At 38.5% G+C, this 22,113-nt stretch overlaps 1 protein-coding gene across 1 annotated transcript in view; it reads right to left on the bottom strand.

The window, feature by feature from the left end:
• The window catches only part of CNTN1 (contactin 1), a 238,112-nt gene that overhangs the window by 195,803 nt on the left and 20,196 nt on the right, over window positions 1-22,113 (bottom strand). Inside the window, exon 2 of the mRNA XM_048956631.1 lies at window positions 20,911-20,944. The gene's annotated coding sequence lies outside the window, so the exon portion shown is untranslated. The remainder of the gene's footprint in view (window positions 1-20,910; window positions 20,945-22,113) is intronic.

The raw sequence follows: 22,113 nt of genomic DNA, 5'->3' as shown, positions 1-22,113 counted from the left end.
AATAGACTCAGCACCTGCAGGCACACTGCCATGTCACACACAATGTGTCTGCTTCTGCACCTTTCTGGAGCTCATTTCTCCAGACCTCTCCTGTACTTTGTCATCCTAAAAATGATAACCATACGTTGATGAGGTTGTGGTTCAGGTTGACTGATTGCACATTTTGAATTACGATGAGCCTTAAAAGCCCTTAAAGGCGATAAGTCATTACTCAAGCATTCCTGGGAACTACTTTTCAATCTGGGAGCATTATTAGCTATCTGATGTCTTAGTTCTTCAACAATTGTACCATCCATATCTTCAGGCTCAGACACTGTAAATGCCAGACAGCATTACTAGTCATGATTTATCACATTATTCTTTCCCTCAGTGGTATTTGTGTCACTTAGTTCCGCCAGTTTATTGTACATCAGTTTCAAAAGTGATCATTTTTAATCACCATTTTTAATCTTTTCATTTGTAGTTTTCTACGACTATTCTTCCTATTACAGTTATGAGAAGCAAGAGATAAAACACCTATTCTATTGCTATTTGTTATCTTCATAGCTTCCCATTAGCATCTCTATCATCTCTATCTTGCTTAAAGAGTCTGAAAAGGTACTGAACCAAGTGCTTTGCTATCCATTAAATCTTCATTTTGGATTACTCACAGCTCACTGTAAAGGCATGGATACGCAGCCAGTAAACCTTTCTGTACCCATAACTGAAAGGTAGAAGACACAGAGCACAGTGGGAAAATGAAAACTGTTTTCTGTGTAGATTTACATTTTGGATGCACTGAGCTGGATGTACAGTGTCTTTCTAGGATCACATGGAATGCTGCCCTCACAGCTCTATTCGGTTGCTTTCCCCCACAGCAGTTCTGGTGCTGGCCATGATACTCACAGCACCAGAGAGACATTTAAACCATCTCCTGAGCTGCCACCATGCCAGCACTACATCATGTCCGTTTTCTTCTGAACACTTTAAATGACTCTTCCAAACTCACCAACTTCTATCCTCACTCATAAAGACTTTGACTATGCTGTGAACACTGTGAACAAATCTGACTCTAAAAAGAGAGTTAAGGGCACCTGACTGGCTTTAAATGTGGTCAGAACTGTTCCCAGTAATCTTGGCAAGCTTATGAAGGTGATGGTAATTTCATACATGTTCACTAGGTCCTTCTGTGCAATACAGAATTCTGTATTCGACTGCCTGTCAAGCAGAACGAATTATCAACTGACTTCTTGACTTCTGACTGAGTGTAAGGGCTATTTCTATTAAATCAGATTGTGATTGTGTGAAAGGAGTGTGAAATAAAACCAGGATTAAATGTTGGAAACACTCTCTGTTCTCCTGTCATCTCTATAATTTAGCTTACAGATCTGAACCTCCTCCCTAGACAGAATTCACTTGCTTAGCAGTCAGATTTCTCAGTTTATATTCCATTCAATTTAAGTGTGAAATTTGCTATGGGAACTTCATGGTATTACCTAGAAATTAATTTGCAGTGTCATATTGCAGAACTATATATTCTCATATAAAAATGCATTGAGACTCAATCAAGTCAGTCAACTCATTGCTTGAGAAGACAATGCAGGGCCTCACATATTCTTCAAAACACCTTGCTTTCAACATAATAATATATTTTCAATACTGAGAGTCGTCCCCTTCCTCCTAACTACTCTCACTATTTAGCTTACAAAGCAGATTGGGAACTCCTCTGAGAAGCAGAAAAAACAATCAGTTGCATTGCACTTACAGACAGATGTTCGAGTTCTTGGGTCAGTGCTCTGTATAAAAAGCTACACACCATATTACCTGCCTGTTTCTTAAGGAAAAATAACAGCTGAGACAATCCAGGATTCTTCTACAGGTCTGCTTTTAAATGGATTTATGAGGCACATCCCCTGGACACATGTGAAACCAAACTCTTCAGAGAATTCAGGTGAAGAAACAATTAAAACAAGACTCATTACATCCAATTACAGCACTCCATGAGAATGTCAAAGCTACAAGCACAACCATTCCACTGTGTAGGCTCCTAATATGAACCATGAAGCACAGACAAAGGTAAGCACCTTCAGCCCGGGAGTCACACGATGGGTTGTCAATATAAAATAAAAGTTGTCAATACAAGTGGTGTTCTGGGGCTTTGGACTCAGGTACCTAAGGTCTGTCTTAGACAAAGCCCTTACTTGGTTGTATTTCTTCATTTATTTACTAGGATAATTATTTAAAAGAATGAGAAATAATATTAAAATGAACTGGTTTACTACCCTGACTCACCGATAAGCATGTAGTACCCTGTGCTTGGGTTCTCAATCCCTAAAACCTCTGTGCTACGTCACAGAAGTTTTGAGTACAAATACCAAAACTGAAACGACTTATCCTGCCTGGTAAACGTGGTCTCTTCACTGCTAAATTAATATTTATTATTCCACAAAAACAGATGCAAAATGCAACCACCCATTTTAAGTTGTTCTTTAGAAGTTATGAATAATGATAGATACTTAATGCTCTAATAACTTATGGTCACAAGCCATTAAGGTGGAATCACAAGATTACCAAGAATAATTTTAACTGCGAGTAAAACTTGAATAGCATATCAGTTAGGGGTTGTAACAACAGAATGAGTGTTTCCTGAATACCAACAGCCTGAATTTTTAAGTCAATTTTCTTCAGAAATGCTGTTATGTATTAAAAATTCTAGGCAAAATATGCTCTTATTCAACCATAAAGTAATAACCTCCTCTGTACTAAAGTATATATGCAGCACTGACAAATGACTCACCAGAGCACATTTCCATGAACAGCTCCTAAGCATGAATTATTTTTCCAGTCCATAAGTCATTCTGATTGCACACTTGTGGACCAAAACATTAGAATGCACACTCCACATTTGTTCATTATATTTTTCTCAAAAAAAAAAAAAAAAAAAAAAAAAGGAAGACAAGTAAGTTCCTAGCAATAATGTCTAGGTAATAAAATTAATTTTAATTAGCTCAGCTAGGATACAACTTTGCCCACTGCAAGAAATGAACGGCGTTTTCAGGAAATTTTCTCTAAAAAGATTCAATCTATCTTCTCCTTTGAATTGTTTCGCTGAGAGTTTGTTAACAAATTTCTCTTTCCTGTCACCTGCCGATCAATTGAATTAATTAAATGAAATTGATAAGGTCAAAATTAGAATTCCTTGAGAGAGTGGATTATTAAATGCGTGCAAGCATCAGGACTAAAAGGGTGAAACATAGCATGACTCTTATCTAAATTTTGCTGTGCAAAAAAAAGCCAGATTTCAGGTTAGTCATTCAAATTAGCCATCTGCATGACTTTTATACATCCTGTTCAAACTCTGGAAGAATGGTTCCTCTCTGGAGAAGCCTCCATCTCACTGTTTAACTAGACACATAGCTTTAGAGGACTAAGATTAGCAAGAGGACACCTAATCTATGCTTAAACTGGCTGTAACCAGCATCCCAAGCTATTTCCGATCCCTTTTTATCTGCACCAATACAATGAATGAATCAGATCACTGTGAGTTTTCAAGTGCTAATTCTAACACGAGACAGTGAGACCCTGCTCAGAGTGAGAAGGATGCCAGATATTCTCTTTCAGTGGCTGGGCAGATTTATAGGAAAGAAAATCGCCTCTCACAGTACAAAGGGTACAATTCATCTCTCTGTTTTTGGAGCAGAAATCCTGTTTAACCATGCAAGTTTACTGAGCAATATTCCCACTTAGAAAACTCTTCTTCTTACAATGATTTCTAGCAGTTAACTTCTCTGATGTTTATTTTTGCTCATTTAGCAATATTACAAAACAGTACTTTGTGTCAAATTATACGCAGCCAACTCCCATAATTTAGTTCTTATGCAAGTACATTCCATCAGCTCACAGCTTCTGGATGAAAGCGAGCCACGGCCACTGCTAATATTTCAACACAGTGATACACATATACTTAATCTTTCTGTGATATTTCTGTTTTCCAGACAAAAAGAAGGCATCTTTACAGTTCTAGAAATCGTCAATACCAGATACTGGATCTTTAAGCAGCCAAATCTATTAAAATCACACTAAAGAAGAGAGAAGGCAAAACTGAAGAAACAGCAACAATGAATACACTGCTTTATACAGTTACAGTCTGCCAACAAGGACACCTACAGTGAAATTCTGCAAGGCTTTTTCTCTGTAACTTCAGCAGTAAAACATATGATTTGAAATATTTAATAATACTTCATAGAAATTACGAAATCTGAAGTGCTCATAAACAGCAACAACAGAACTAGTGCTCCAAATAACAACTGGCACAGGGCTAAGAGCACTACAATGCAGGTGAAAGGTGTCAGCAAGAAGATTCCTCACAAACTGAAACTGAGTAGGATCTGGCAAAATCCCAAGCAAGCATTAAACAGCTTTAAGTACAATCCCTGACCCTGTTTTGAGCCAGAGCTTCTACAGAATCTCAAATGCCTTGTGGGGTGAGGAAGAAGGATAGGCAGACTGAAAAGCTGGCAACTAAGCATGAAGGCTTAAAAAGGCAGGTGTGCAACTGGACTAACAGTGAGCTTAACTGATGAACATTATGAAAGTACTCAATGCAAAGACTGAAAATGTTATAAAAGACATTGGTGTTACTGTCCAAATACAGCTCTTGAAGATACGCAGTTGAAAACGCAGCTGCTTCCATCTATAGTATACGTATTTATTTTATGGGAAAAGTATATAATCAGTGGAAAATACACTGCACCCAGGACACTAACTGACAGGTGGTGCATAATGCAGTACATAATGAAGTGACTGGAATGTCCCTAATGGAGAAACATAGCTCAGATCTGAGCTGCTAGTCAGCGAGGCCCCTCAAGCAGCTCTTCAGCAGCGGGTACTTAGTGTGATGCTACCAAGTCATCCTGGATAAAGAAGCTTCTCTGACAAATCCTCTGACAAACCAGGTTATGTTTCTGATCTGTGCTGTGCAAGTCCAGTCTCAGGGAGACATAGCACTGCAAACACAGTGGACCAGCTGACTGCAGCTTGGGAAGGCACTGCATACCAGAGCTCCAGCAGTGGACCGGGGCTACAGCATTGCCCACAGTGGTAAGCACGTCAGGACAGCAGGGCTGGATGGAAAGGCAGACGCTGAAAGCCATGCACATGAAAACACAGCTCTAAGTTCTGCAAACAAGCTCATCTTCCCAAATGGCCAGTGCCGAAACACCAAACTTCAGATGGTAGGTAAAGCTGATTCCCTCTGAACCCTTCGCATGAAGTATGCTCTGTTATTAAGACTAAAAACTGGGGAAACTAAGCTCCCTCCAAAGTCTGCCACCTCCAAGGAGGAAAAAAAATTGAGTCAATGGAGAGAGATTATGAAGACACTGCTGGATCTGCACGGTAAAGCTTCTCCTTTTTTCAACTTTAAAAAGCAGAAAGAAAAACACAGAGGAAAGGATGACAAAAACAGAAATGGAGCCAACAACCTCAGAAAGGCTGCTGAGGCAGCTTTACAGATCTCATTTGAAACGCTTAGCAAGCAAGCATGATAGCATCAGCTACAATTAGGCTGTGTTTTAAAATGAGAGCTTGAGAAACAACTAGGATTGTGGGAATGGCATACCACGCAATACCAATGCACAGCAACACCATTTCTTCAAGGAACTGCTCCCTCTCAAAGAAGATCCAAAAATAAGGATACTCTAGGTTCAGTATCCTGAGCCTCAGTGGACTGAGTAATAGCAAGGGATGAACAATGAGGTAGCCTCCTTCACCTACTAAGAGCTCAATAAAACACGTATAAGCACTGGTGAAAACCTCCCTTTCCTCACTTGAGGTGCTTAATTCTCTTTCTGTTCAGCTCTCCATTTGACCACAAGTTTCCCAGGCTAGAAAGGCAAAGAAAGCAATTGCCCCCATTCCCAAGCGTGCAGCCTTCCCAGGAGGCTGCACACAAATTGGTTACCAGAGAGAAAGGTTGTAACACCAAGCACTTACACCATTTAAAAAAGCATAATCAATTTGCTTCATTTGCTAATACTGAAAAATGCATTAAATTAATAAAATATGAAAAAGTATTGACTATTTTCACAATTCATTAATTAAAAAGATATCTGCAATGACTAACTTCACAATCTCCATAGCATCTACTGTACTTAGAAAACAGCAACACAGTACACTTCATTCACCACAAGCTGAGGGGTAGTGAGCTGGAAGTTTCATTAGTTAAAAAGAAAATTACCTAATTTTAGCAGTTACTTCTAGAGGAGATGAGCTACACGTGAATGATTTTTCCACTTCTGTGCAAACTACTAAAAGAAAAGCAAATACAGCTTGGGAAAGTCTGTATCCTTTTCATATTTACTAAGCCCTGAGACACATAAAATAAAATTAAAAACAAACAAAAACCAATGCGGTAGAAAAACCATTTTTTAAAAATTATTCATTTTCAATTGATCATGATTTCCTATTTAATAAAGTCATAATTTAAGATTACAATAGGCTGGTTTTAGACTAATAAATTCTCAGTAAAACCTAATGTTTTTATGGAACTTGTGATAGCAACATTTTATGTGTCAGATCACAAACTGAACTAAAAAGATTGGTAAAGCTATCTAATAATCTCTTTCAGCAGAGGCAACACATTTCAGAGAAAACGTTACTCTCCCGTTAACCTCCTTTTAATATGGATGAAAAAAGATTATAGTAGCTCATATAAAACAAAAGAACAAAAATACCTGTTCTAGTGTATTCTTGTAGCTACTATTAGTAAACAAAAAAGTAAAAACAATTCTGTATGTCTTTTTAATGTGCTTGTTAAGTACATGTGCACATAATATTTGAACTAATGCATCTGATGTTTGCCTGCTTCACACTTTTTGTTCACTGAACGCAAGAACTCGATGAAAAGAACCACATTATTTAGTAATAACTCACCTGTTACTTTTAAATAAATTCCTACGACTAAAAAACTGCAGCAGGCAGCACACGTGGTTTAATGCTTACATTTTTAGACAAACAAAATCCCTAACTCACTGCTATTTGACCCTGTTACTTCAAATTTCAAATAGAAAATTTTAGAAAGCCCAGTAAGAAAAAAACAGAGGCTAATCAGACACACAAATATATTTAATTTGACTTTTTTCAGCAGCAAAGCAATCCACTATATGAATGAAAATTCAAACTGAATGTCAAAGAACTCTTAATTATCTGAATTATCTTTATGTAAAGATCAATGCAATCGTAGATCATTGGTGCAATAAGACAAAGAATTCACATACTGATAAAATCACCTAAAGAACAGACGAAAAGCAAAGTGTTTATGGGCTCTGAAAAGTCTTAATTTTTAATACCTTCTTAATTTTTCCTTTAAAATGACAAATTACCTCACTGAAAAATTATTTCTAATGAAATGCTATATTTTTACGCAGATTGAATTTCTCGCAATCTACTTACAAAATGTAGCAGTTTTAATATGCATTTGCCATAAAACACTCTAGAAGCTGAAGTCAACAACTTTCACAAGAAAACTTGTAAAGTTTAGCATGCGAAGAAAAAAATTTACCATTTTTGACCTCTATTTCCTTTATGCTTAAAAGAGAAATATGAGTTACAGTTAAATTGGTATCTTAAGTACCTGCAATGTCATACGGACACACAAAAGCAGCAAAGAAGCACTTTAACTGATCACATGGGAAACAGTACTTTAAACCTCACTAACTATACAATGCAAAGAAAGCCAATGAGAAATGATCCACGTTAAGTGGAGGTATTTCTTATTTTTAACATGTTTAGTTGAGTCTCATTTTGCATTAACTAAAATCTTCTGTCTAAAATCCAAAGAGGAAAACCTGCACGAGGGAAGAACAGGAATGAAGTTTCAGACTGCAAGGACAGAATGCGACAGTGTGGCACTGCCTGAGCCTCCCGCATGGGGTCTGGGACTATTCCTGCAACAGAAGGGCAACTAGAAACGCTAAAAGTAAGACAAAATCAAACATTTAGCTTGCTCTCTTAAGGATGAAGAATTACATTTTCCTGCTGAGATCTCCGTCAAGTAAGCTGAAAACAGTTTTCACCCGTAAAGTTGTTCAAGCAGAAGTTTCTCCTTTACACCGCGTTCCTCTGAGTCGAGGGAGTAAATCCAGGACAAGCTCAACAGCACTACAGCATGGACCAATAAACATAAAACAAAGCCAGCACTGGCACCAGCAGCTCATCATTCACAAACATGTGACTACGAAGAATATAGTAATAGCTTTGTTCTCACTCTGAAGCAGAGTTATCAAGGAATACTCAGCACAGAAAGCAGAGATAAAAGCACATGTAAGTAGAAAACTCTTCATGGAGTTCTGCTAAAGAGAGGCTTTCAAAGTTTCAATTTTCTCATTTAGGGACTTTGTAGCAGTATCAAAAATAAAGTTCAAGCTGCTTCCTTTTTCTACATCACTGGAATGAAACTGAAGTTTCTTTGAAAAGGGCAAAAATGGAAATAAACATTTATTCGACTTATCAGTTTAGAAGATAGTAAATGTGTGACTACTCATACTGTGACGATGCAAACTATTTCAGGAAGCTAAAGACTGCTTTTATTTAGGAAAGCATGTTTAAAGTTTGAAATGAAAACGTGAGTAGCAAGATACTGTGTCACTGCTCTGTTTCAGCAATCAGTAATGCTCGGTATAAGTAAAGCATAACTCATCCCTAGCCTAGTTCTGTATTCCAGCAGGAAATCCACTCCAACACTCAAACGGAAGATCTGTAGAGAGGTAGAGCAGAGCTGCCGCATGAGCTGGACTCTGCCACCAGGTCCCATGGGGAGACACGGGGCTGCGGCAAGGCACAGCAGTGCTGGCGTGCTACAATCCTTCTCACCTATGAAGCAATGGGAACCTGGGCTTGCATCCTACTTAACGACTTCGATTTAAATTCTTACAGTGAACCAGAACAATACGTTCCGTGATGTGGACATTGCTCTTAAATGGGACTAATTAATAATAACAAATAAATAAATAACTGGAGGAAGGTGCAATCTCTCAATGTAAGCGCAGGAGGAGGGCAGGAGGCGCTCCGGCCGCGGAGCAGCAGCTCCCCGCAGCCCACGAGAGGCGCACGGAGGAGCCGCCGTCCCCTGCGGCCCGCGGGCACCGCGCCCAGCCGATCCCCAACTGCGGCCGCGGAGGGGGGGGGGGGGGGGGGGGGGGGCCGCGGGGAGGCAGCGGATGGGACCCGAAGGGATACGGTGGATACCTCCGCAGGAGCAGCCCCGGGACGGAGCTGCCGGCCGTGGGGACCCGTGTGGGGCAGTGGCTGAAGGGCGTGGCGCGCGGTACGGAGCCGCGCTGGAGCGGTGCTGGGAAAGCAGGGTGCTGGGATCAGTCCGGGCAGCACGGCATCAGTGGAGCGGGGTCACGCTGAGAGCAGAGGAGCGGCAGAGATGAAGCGTTACGGGCTGAGCGCTGCCCGTTTCACGTTCCCCCGCCCCGCTCAAGGGAGAAGGTAGAAGACGGTGGATGGGGGAAGTGTTTTTAGTGTTCTCTTTTCACTGCTCTAGCCTGTTAGCAGTGGGCAGTAAATTGTATTAATCTCCCTATGCTGAGTCTGTTCTGTCCGTAACGGCAGCTGGTGAGGGAACTCTGTCATATCTCCACCTATGAGCCTGCTTTCATTGTACTGTCTCCCCCAGTTCTTCTGTGGAGGGGAAATGAGAGAGTGGAGCGATGTAGTTTAGTTGTCAGTGAAAACACCTCACCCAGTCTCGGGAGGCCATATTTTTTTTAAATAGATGTGTCAGACGTGGGCCCCTCGTACTCACTTAAGGTTCAGAGGAAAGAACGAGGGTAAATTAATCTTCCTATTAGCATGTCAGTTTTTCCCTTCTGAGGAATTAACTCAGAATTGATTGCTGACACAAGTAACTTTTAGCTGCCTGAATTAATTTAGCTGAGTTTCACCAAAATACTTAACAACTTCCCAAACTTCCTCTCGGTTCGCAAGACCTGTGAATGCAGAGGAGCTGGTTGCCATGAGCAGTGCAGTCAGGGATGGCTTCACACTGTGAGCACTGTCCTGGTTTTCTGATTCTAAGCTCCTAATGGAAAGAAAGTCCTTTGCATTTGGGATTCAGCTGATGTAACTCCTGTCTGTTAAAAGGAAGATGAAATCAAGATAAGTGAACTAATTATGGAAAGTAATCTCAGTGTAATTCCTGATACTAACCTTTTTTTCGCTTTTCCAGTTAGACACAGTAAAAATACCTCACAACATTTCCGGGGAACGTTAACAAAAGCAGTTTCCAAACTCTTCACAGAGACATTCTCAAGAGATTACACTTAATGAGGAAGGCTAAGGCTGGAAGGAAAGGGAATACATATAAAAGGAAAGCAAGCAAGTTCCTCTGTGTGTTCTGAAGGTACTTGACAGTGCATTTGTCTCGCAATCAAGCATATGAAAAGATCTAATAGGCAAGGAAAACTGGAGGTCAATGAACACTAGAGAAGACATTCAGTCAAGTGAAATTATAACAGTGCAACATAAGAGTAACTTGATTGGGTTTCTTGTATCTTATTTAATAATTTTTACAGCACAAATGCTTTTCCTTGCTCATTAGATTACTGAATTAGGTACTTCAACTGTAAAGGAGTCTGATGTTCCCTAAGGGGCTCAAGTGTAATTTACGAATTCACCTGATAGTATTTTGAAAACTTTTCAAGAGCTACAACTAATTGTTAGCTGTAACACAATACCAAGAAGAAAACTTTAAGGAACACATTAGAGGACGATTTCCCTAAATACTGGATACGTAGCACAAACTAATTGTACTATGCTGAGGACATTGCATACTGTCACTTTTTCGTTAACTACTGGAAAATAGCCAGGGAAAAGAAAAACTGGAAATTGTTTGAATCTAGTGCCTTTATCCAAGGAAAATGTGCTTTCCATGTGACCCTTGAGGAGCACCTCCATCTAATGCTTTATCTCTGTTCTTCTGTAGTCTCTTACACCTCAGAGCTTTCTGCCAATATTGACTGCATTTCCTGGCAACCTTGGAAGAAAATAAGCAGATCACTCTAGGATAATCAAATGGAAATATCGTAAACTAGGTCAACATTACAATGGATTTAAAATACTCAAGAAAATATATGTGAGGAAAAAAAGTGTATATATAAAAGGAACGGACAGTGTTTTTAAATGACACTTCTTTATGTACATCCACACATGTAGTCAGGTACTCAACCACAGTAAATGGTAACTTATAGCTTCCTGCAGGTAGCAAAACAAAGCACAGATAATACCAAAACAATACCAAAGCACAAATCATGCACTTGACGTGATTTGGTGACCAAAAACAAACCACAGTAACAGCTTACTTTGAACTCTTGTACAATACACACTGCAAACCATTACTAGTAATACTTCCATCAATTTGCATAACATATTCACAGAATGATGATCAGAGGGCTGGAGCACTTCCCCCATGAAGACATGCTGAGGGAGCTGGGCTTGTTCAGCCTGGAGAAAAGAAGGCTGTGGGACGACCTCACTGCAGCCTTTCAATACCTAAAGGGAGCCTACAAAGAGGAGGGGAATCAACTCTTTGAAAGGGTAGATAACTGCAGGACAAAGGGAAATGGTTTTAAGTTGGGGGAGGGAAGACTTAGGTTGGATGTCAGGGGGAAATTCTTTACAGAGAGAGTGGTGAGGAGCTGGAACAGGCTGCCCAGAGAGGCTGTGGATGCCCCATCCCTGGAGGTGTTCAAGGCCAGGTTGGATGGAGCCCTGGGCGGCCTGGTCTAGTATTAAATGGGGAGGTTGGGGCCCTGCCTGTGTCACGGGAGTTAGAGACTCATGATCCTTGCAGTCCCTTCTAACCAGGGCCATTCTGTGATTCTGTGATAATGGTTTGGACTGGAAAGGGCTTGAAAGACTACAGAGGTCCAACCCTCTTGCTGTGCAAAGGTTTGCTATCCAGTAGATTAGGCTGTCCAGGTGTCCAACCTGGCCTTGAACACCTCCAGGGATGGGACATCCACAGCCCATCTGGACAAACCATTCCAGTGCCTTACCATGCTCTGAGTGACAAATAAAGTTAGGATAGCTTTAAATACTGTCAGAAATTCCAAAAGAACAGTCTGCATACTGTATTCAAACATAAAAAAGAATACTGATGGAATACCACGTGAAATGACTGATACAAGGAACTCATAGACTAGTGTTAGTCAATGAATGATACTCCTCCAGAAGAGGACAGATGTGTCAGGCAATCTATCAGCTGAACCAGATAATCAAAAATTTCTTAAGTTGCAATGATTGACTCACAAGCATTTTACTGGCCGAACTCCATGACATAGACTAATGATTTCAAAAAGAAAAAAGTTTTCACCAATCTGTGAAAATTATTCTCTGCTTGCAGAAATTATGAAGCGTCTCTATCAAGTTCTATCTTTTTTCCCCTTTCTGCGAAATTATTTATCAAAGATCTGGAGGCAAAGGACAATATCAAGGGGTTGTTCACAGACTCTTTCATTAACCTGTCTACACAGAATCAAAGTTAAGTAAGAAAATGCAGAAGTTCTAGATATGTTTTCAATTTGCAAAGTCAACTTGAAGCCTTACACGTTACTCTGCTTTTATTACTAATTTTTTTGCACATAATATTTGACTCCAAGTCACTTGACACCAAGTACATCATTTTATACACAAACACACGCATAGGAAATCTGTATTTGATATTATTTTGTTATTTCTGACCAAAAGTATCAAATTGTTCATGTGATTTTCTTGGGCTTAACTTTCATCACTTAGTACGTAACATACACTGAAACATGTCAGGAAAACACTGACATTTTGATGGACATCACATTACATACACACACTTCCCATTTAGCAGTCACCATTCAATGATTTAAATTTTGCAATTACTGGTATTTAAGTTAATTACCTTTCAACACACAAAACATCATAGTTCTTTTCCGTCAAGGAAATCCTAAGGCTTTTTCATTTAATAGATTTACGGAGTATTAAATGCCATTAATGGAGCACTCTTTAGTTAAAGAAAGAGAATCTCATTTTCACAGGATTAACAAACTTTAAATTGTATTAAATCAACAAAAGCACTAATCATGTACATCTACCTCTGTCATATTCTTTTCTAATATTGTTTGGCATGTGATGTAATTCATAATTCACCATTCACTTTCAAGAGAAACATGATTCATACTTTTGTGGGCACATTAAGTCATCATAATATTTACTTTATAATTGTTGCTTTATTAATAAGCACTTAGCTGCATGCTTGTACGGAGCCCAAATTATATCATTTTTGCAGCTGTCAGTCATGTGCCACACAATCCTACAGTACTAGAAAAACTCATAATCATTTTGCTGATTGTCAGCAAAACTACAATGGACAGTATTATCATCGCTGGCAAACAAATGTCAGAGAGCCCTCAGAGAGTCATGCTGCATGCAGAACACTGGAAATCGTATTTCTAGAAGGGTTCACTACTACTCCCATGCCTGTCATTGCACAAAGTACCCTACTAAAGACTGAAGGCCACATAAAAAATGAGATAATTGGCAATTAAACTGCTGGGAGATTCTAAGCGGTTCAGTTGTTATTGGGCTTCATCCAAGTCTGAAAGAAATCACTGAAAGCCTCCCCGCGATGATGCACACTGTAAATAAAACTCTTGAAATAAAACCTATTCAACTCTAGGCCTGAAGTTATGTTCTATATTTTACACATTTATAACTACTGAGAACAGTGAATTCCTACCGTTCATCAATTTTATTTTTAGCACATATCCCTCTGAAATGCTTAATTAGGTAATCTAATGTTCCACTTTACTATGACATTTATTTCTGCAGAGATATCAATAAATGGCACACAAATAAAAATCTAAGCAAAGCCTGAAATATTTCATGATAATTCTTGTGAATTCAGAAGATACAGTAAACATCAGCCAGTTTAATAAATAAGCAAATATTGACATTTTAAAAATAAACCAGGGCATCAAATACAGCTGGTAATGAAATTAACAGGAACTAATATACCAAAAATATCCATCTGTTGCCTGTGTAGTTTCTTGTCCTCTTTGCATTTCTCATCTTTTTTCATTCAACTTACAACATGTATTTGAAGTGAATGGCTTGAACTTAGTGGTCATCAGGGATGACCTCATGAGTATACCTTTCACTTTTAATCAGATTTAACTACTAACGCTTTCACTTAGGATAAATATTAAATTCTGGAATAATTTTCCCAAGACCAAACAGAATTTTTTCTATACCAGTTACATTTGGCTTCCTGAGTAGCCTTTGTTCAAACATACTGGCCATTGCTCAGAGAATCTTTTCACCTAAGAAAATGCAAAAGCTAGCGAGACCTACTTTAAAATACTTGTATGCTGACACTGCTTTCAAATGAAAATCTAATTCATGAGATTAATGATGCAGCCAAACAGTTCAATGGGATATGCAAATTATTTACCCTGACCAAAACAAAAGGAAAAAAACCCCCCAAACCTACCCCATACTCCACAGATATACAATCTGTTGTGCATTACTGGATAAGGAAGGAGAGAGATGCATGACTTGATGAAAAAGCTTGGAACCCTTTTCTTCTAAAATATTCACTTGTAGCTTCTGAATAATTGTTCTACAGTGTAACTCCACAGACTACAAAGATTTGTCTCCTTTGTGTCCTGGAGCGTGCCATCAAAATCCACATGCAGCACTGTCCTCGTTATTACAGTTCTTATCCTGAAGATGAAGACAAAAACTTTTTCTTTTTTTTTAATGGCAGAAAATGGCAACATTCTGCTTTCACTAACAGGTCTTTTACACAAACCAATGCTTTGAACTTATGGCATCGTTTCCAAAGTTACTTATATAATTTACGCAAAATTATAATTGCAGCATATTTACACTATTTACTGACAGTAGCATCAGTGTGGCAGCTTGGGAGAAACTGTTGGTTAATTGCTCAAGAATTTGCCCAGAACCCCAGGAAGACTCTGCATTCATTGTTGAGCCCCATTGTCCTAGTCTGCTTTCTTAGCAATTAACACATTTAAGTGAGCTTAAAATTAGCTCACGCATAATTAAAAATGCTAATGCCTCTGACAGTGGAATAGGCACCTGCTGTTAGGTACCTATATTTCTTTACCTTTGCATGGGATGTAGGCTGCTTTGATTTTATTTTTTTTTTTAACCAAAACTAGAATAACAACTAGATAAATCAACAGAGGATCACAACCTGTAGCTCTCTAGAAGGCATGCATATCCAAGACAGCAAGCCCTAGGCAAAGAATTACTGACTTTGAAATAAATTATTGAATTAGAGAACTAGGTGAAGAAAATTTAAAATATACAAACAAGAAACTGAAATGGAATTAAATGACAGAGTGCAATCTTTTTTTATCTGATATATGTTGGTTTGTTTAGCAATAGGGATCAGTATATTGGTTTGGGGATTAACATATTAGTTTAGCAAAAAGAATCAATGAGTGCTAGTTCTAAAACTTTCAATTTTGACTTCGCTTTTGCTTACTGTGTGAACAGCCTTGTTTTCCTCAACGATTCTGTTTCACAGGAAGCACTGGAGTCATAACAGACTACTTTTATCATAGCATTTCACCAGGTGCAAGTATGTTTTCCTCAGATTTTCACATATATTGTTTTGGAAATTGCTCATTATATCCTAACAAGCAATGGAAGTTTGCCAAATTGGGAAAAAACAGCTGAAGGTCAGACAAATGTCTCTGTGATGAAGCTGGTGATGGAAAAATGGGGATAAACTGAGTGGTCATACGACCAGCCCAGTTGCAACTAACTGGGCATGCACTGAGGGATATTAGTAAATAGTAATGAGTTCTTGGAAGAGAATGAATATGTATGCCAATGTACTGCATATGTATGTCTTAACTGTTTAAACGTAGAACCTGAACTCCAAGAGAATGCACTTTGTCAAGTTGTCTGGTATATATCATGAGGAATAAAGGAATGCCACTTTCTAACACCACACTGGAGAGTTTTCTTCCCAGATTTCAGAAGACATATTCACAAATATAATCATAAATCCTACTATCAGCACATAGACAAAGATCTTCATTCCACTCAGGTTGGAGAATATTACGGATGATTAATGCAGTCTAGGATTGTGTTGAGAAAAGAGATATGGTTCTTGCAGATTAGAAGGTAGCTATTCTCTTTCCTCAGTTTGGGATCTGCCATTTTCCCTTCTGATTATTACAAACATAAAGCTTATGCAAGGATCTGATCAATCTGATGGCCTTCTGTGATGGAGCGATGGCATCGGTGGACAAAGACAAGGCAATTGATATTGTCGACCTGGACTTGTGCAAGGCCTTTGACATGGTTTCACACCACATCCTTACCTCTAAATTGGACAGATACAGATTTGAAGGCTTGACTATTCAATAGATAAATAATTGGTTAGATGGTCACCGCCAGAGTTTTGTGGTCAGCGGCTCTACATCCAGGTGGAAGCCAGTCTTGAGTGGTGTCCCCCAGAAGTCTGTCCTGGGACTGGAGCTCTTCAGCATCTTTATCAATGGCATGGACCGTGGGATCAAGTGTACCCTAAGCAAGTTTACTGATGACAATAAGCTGAGCGGTGTGCTGTCAGTACAATAGAAGGGAGGGATGTCATACAGAAGAACCTGGACAGGCTTGAAAGGGGGCCTGCATGAACCTAATGATGTTCAACAAAGCCAAGTGCAAGATGTTGCACTTAGCTCAGGGCAGTCTCAGAGTAATGTATAGACTGGAAGAAGACGTCACTGCCAGCAGTTCTGTTGAGAAGGACTTGGGGGTTCTGGTAGATGAAAAGCTGTACATGAGCCAGCAGTGTGCGTCTGCAGCCCAGATGGCCAACTGCACTCTGGGCTGCATCAAAGAAATGTGGCCAGTGCGGCAAAGAAGGTGGTTGCCTCTCATGGCTCTGCCCTCTTGCCCCCAGCACAAGAAAGAAGTAAAAGTATGGAAGCAGATCCAGAGAAGGGTCACAGAGATCAGAGGGCTGGAGCACATCTCCTATAAAGAAAGATTGAGGGAGCAGGGTTGGGTTTTTTTTTGGTTTGGAGAGTTGAAGGCTCCAGGGAGACCTCAATGAAGCCTCCCAGTACCTGAGAGATTATGAACAGGATAGAGACTGACTTTTTACACAGGCAGTGTAAAAAGATAGTGATAGGACAAGGGGTATGGCTTTAAACTAAAAGAGATATTAAATTAGACATTCAGTGGAAAATTTTTACTCAGAAGGTGGTAAGGAATTGAAACCACTTGCCCAGAGAAGCTGCAGAAGAGTTCGAAGGCCATGTTGGCTGGTGCCCTACTATTGTAGAAGTGTGAGGCAAACCTTCTCACAGCAGGGGAGTTGGAATTAGATGATTTTCAAGGCCCCTTCCAACCTAAGCCATTCTACAATTCTATGATCTCCCTTGAGATCATAGGCTGAGCATTGGCCATCAATCTCACTGAATCCAAACATTAAATGTAACATGATCCATACAGTTAAATCTACCCATACACACACTGTCTACCCTGTTTGCCCTTGAATCTGCTCTCCAAAATCAATTATCACACCTTTTTCTAATAAAGATTTACCCTTGGAATGTTGTTCTCTCGTATACACTGCAGTTCTCCCTGCACTCTAACACAAAAGCTCAACTCGACTTGTCAGCATGACTATTTGTGTAACCTGGTTTTTGAGATTGCGGCTCAAAATGCTTTGATACCACACTTATATTTAATGGCTCTTTAAATCAGTTTGGAAGTGCCGCTGGATAATTAAAAAGGTGGTTACATCAGAAGCACAGATGTTAGTCAAAAAGCCCTCAGTCTTCTTCCTTCTCACGCAGAAACAGTTTTACTATTTCATGGGAAGATCTGCCTTGAGAAAGATGAAAGCCTGGTGTAGAGTAAATCCATAGCTGGTCATTACAGTTTTCTTCAGTTTCACAATTAAATCATAGAGAGAAACACAACTAACATGCAGAAGTCTAGGAAGATGAAAACACACTTGCCTGGGCTCAGGCAATTTTGTCTGGTATCAAAGAAAGTAACGCTCAGTCTCAATCCTTAACTGGGAGCGATCACATATGGCCTCGTCCTAAGCATCTTTTTTAATCAGGCTGAATTGCTGCCTGTTTAGAAACAACACAGGACCTAGTGACATTTTTCCAGAACAAAAAACAAAAAGCACGTATAAAATATGGTCCAGAGGAATAGGAAAGGGACACTGGTATAATAAGATTCTCAGACCTTCAAAAAAGTGCGTCACATTCATTGTAGCTCTGGCTAATCCATAAGATATTCAGTTGCTTAAACTTAGCATGTAATTCAACCAATTCTATATTATTTTGGCTATGTCTATACTAGGAAATTAAAGATGCCCTCAACTATATTGTTTGACACAGAAGTCAAGTCAAGGTTTTAAGCAGTCCATACCCACACTACTACCATCCTTCATACACTACAGCAGAATGGCAACATTCAAACTGTCTCCCGGAAAATGATTCCAGGAAAATTGTTCCTAGTTTTCTAGGTTTTTCAGACCAAAATCCCAAAAACAGGTTACCATTACAGGCAACTGAGTTCCTGTGCAGAAGAGTTATTTCCTGTCACTCTTTGATTGCTAGCACAGAGGCAACGCAAGTGTCCCTAAGAACATCTCCAGCAAGAGGTATCAAGACCAAACACTGCTCCTGTACACTTTAAACTTGATGGCACCAGTATTTCAAAAACTGTGCAGTTAACAGATTTTGATTCTAAGCAAATACTAGTAGCAACTAGAGCAACTGGAAATAATAAACGTGCAATTTGCATATAGTGGCAACATGAAAGCTCATGTGAAAAAGAAGATGACGTTTGAATTATGGACCGCCATGTGATTATATTAAAAAACACTTATTTGATAAGAACTATGCAACCAGATCACTACACTAAAGCCACTGCGCTTTGTGTCTTCCATTCTCGTATGTATGGTTCTCAAGCTACAAAAAAAAGTCACGCTCTGGTTCCAGATAACCTTCTCCACCAGCATTAACTTCCATCCACACTGTCACATCTTTACAAGATGATTAATTTCTTTTTGAAATGTCACTTTAAAACGCAACAGTCCTTTTGGTCATTCCAAGGCAAAAAAACAAAAGTAGCCTGGATGTTAGAAATTAGAATCACTATTAGAATTAAAAGATTATTCATATTAAGTATACACTGAGTGAAGTTATACAGAATGATCTAACACTTCAAGAAAATTCTTGAAGAACTTTCCTCAATCTGACATACAGCAAACCTTTAAGACTCACTATAGACTTGTTGAATAGCAGAAATGGAAAAACCACTCAAAAAACAGTATTATGCTGTTAGCATTAGAAAGTTAAATCACACTGAAAAAAATTAAGTTTAAGTAAAGTATTTACTTTTCTTAAAGACAAGCTAGTTGACAACATATAATTATAATTTAACATGGTATTTTTCTAAAGAAATTGTAATGCCCTTGTGAATGGAGGAACATGACATTACAGCACTATGCTGTGACTCATCTACTTGACCAGAAATTAAAATTAGAATAATTTGTCTCCATTTATTACAAGCAGTACACTTAGGCAATTATGATCAGTTTGTGCATATCTCCTGAGGTATAGCTCCTTTTGAATGCTTTTCTTGAGCATTCTAGTTCTTTTAACTAGGTACATCACTAGAGGAATTAGAGGGGGGAAAAAGTACTAATATTTCTTGGATATTTGTCCAAGTATCTGAAACAATGACTACATGACATTTAACTGCAAAATGTACTTTATACAACACCAACAGAAAAACAACCTTGCTTGCTAAAACCTTGAACAGCCAGCAGAATTCTACAAAACAAGGCCACGTATGTAATAGGTACCTCTCTTTCCACATTAAAGATTTGGCCCAAATCTCACCTGTATTGGAGCTGAAAGCATTAATGACCCAGTGGTTACAGAATCAATGTTTCTCCTAAATGACAGTGCAAAAAAAGGTTGCATAGCTTCTACATGAAACAGAGATTTTCCAGGTTTTCCATTTCCATAGTAACCATTACAGAAGAGTTGTCACCCTGAAGGAGTTTTTCCTTAGCAGTACTGGCCCAATGGAAATGCTGCCATCCAACCTCCTGCAGGTTTTACTGTCTTCTACAGATGAAATCACCAGTGGGGCAAGAGGCAGGTCTGAGCTAACTACCAATGTCCACCAGCAGACAAAAGAAAACATACCACTATTCTCTTGTTGATTTCAAACTATTTCCAAAAGAAAATGTGAAATACTTGGTTCATCACACACTTCATAAGGAGTTAAAGAAAACTGTGATATTTGCATACTGAAGGTCAGTATTTAACAAATCAATGCAGAATCCTCCATTTTTGGAACAAGATTAACAGTTTCATTATGGAACAAATCATAACTAAAAATCAGAGCTAGGTTTTGGACTGAAAAGAAAACAAATGCATCTTAGAAACATGAGTGTTTAACCCATTATTAACCTGCTATTCCATCAAAGAAAAAGAAAAGCAAATTAAATGTTAAAGGGTTGTTTTTGACAACTATTCAGAACAGCTGAGAGCAAGGCACACTATCACACTGATAGCCTTAGAGTTACACTAGGAAGCATGTGTATTTGTGAGCTGGGAACTTAATCACTTGCCATTGATGCATCCGAAAACCGTGTTTCTGTCCTTGAGAGTGATGCAACTAGTATGTTACTGCTGTTTAACAGAACATCTTTTAGCATAAAACTATGAAAAAAATGGTAATTTTCTGATATGCATACAGAATTAAAATAGATAACTAACATTTAAGGATGGTAAGGGCAGTTCACAAATATTATTGCTACTTACTTAGGGTATATATTGACCAAGTAACACAATTACCAAAAAGACTCACCACATCGTTCACCTGCTGAATCTCTCAGTTTTATCTGCAACAGTAAAAAAAAAATTAAAAATAATCACAACTACAAGAATGCAGAAGAACACTGCTTCCATGCTGCCTTACGTTGGCTTATGGCAGGTAAATTTTTATCCACGTTTGTTTACTCTCCATACTTCAAGTCAAGATTAATTATTAATATTAATTGACTTTTTTTTGTTTGTTTCTCAAACATCAAGCTTCCATCGTTGTCTTTTTGATTAAAAGATCACTGTGGATGATTTGACAAAACATTAGCTGATATCACATGTTTAGGAAGCTCCTTGTCGTGGATGGCCATGTAGTTGGGTAAAAATACATCTGCTCATGAGGTACAACTGCTACCTGCATGTCAGTAGATAGTGACAAATACTTAAAACTAGGAATGACTGAAGAAATAAATCCTGAAGAACATATATTCATGCTTGTTTATTTAAAATGAGCAGATATATGATTAGCATCTCATCTACAAATTTAACATGTGAAACCATATTTGTCAAACAAATACTTTTCAACTTTTCCCTCCACTTTTGTCATACCAGTGACACTGAATCAATAACATATCAATATGGAAATAACTAATTATTTGTACAGCCAACTAATTTTTATGAATCCTTTGTTTCATTATCCTATGGCACTTCTTACTAAATTCCACAGGAAACTATAAACAATGTCTGTAAATGGACTTTCATTTCTCAGTGTGTAGTAGGACAGAAACATGTTTCTAAGGAGTTGAAATAGCAACAAACTCATTGCCTTCCTTTTTATTTAAAAATACAGGTTGGATAAATTTCCAAATCTGCCATGAAAAGTTTTAAATCTCACTCAAACTTGTTTATGTCAAATTTGTTTTAATAAAAATAAGCAATTCTGGGAAAAGATTTTTTTCTTTAAGAGATATCTAGCTAAGAAGCATAAAGCTTTTCATTAAAAGATGTAATAAGAGACAGTTATTTTCAAACCTGGTCTTCCTAAAGACTTACTGAATAATTAGAAATAAATGTTCGTTTCAAATCAAATCAAATCGTTTCAAAAAGTAAATGTTTCAGAGAGAGATGTACCAAAACTAGTTTCACATCTACAGAGGGGAAAAAAAAAAAAAAAAAAAGGCAAAACCATCTTCTGGTTGAATAGAATCAAATCAAATGGAAATAGCATCATCACCTCTTTTCTCATTAA

The sequence above is a fragment of the Lagopus muta genome, chromosome 1, assembly GCF_023343835.1.
Source record: "Lagopus muta isolate bLagMut1 chromosome 1, bLagMut1 primary, whole genome shotgun sequence".
NCBI classification, from domain to species: domain Eukaryota; kingdom Metazoa; phylum Chordata; class Aves; order Galliformes; family Phasianidae; genus Lagopus; species Lagopus muta.
The sequence above is the reverse complement of the archived record's forward strand: the minus strand, read 5'-3'. Positions and strand labels throughout refer to the sequence as shown.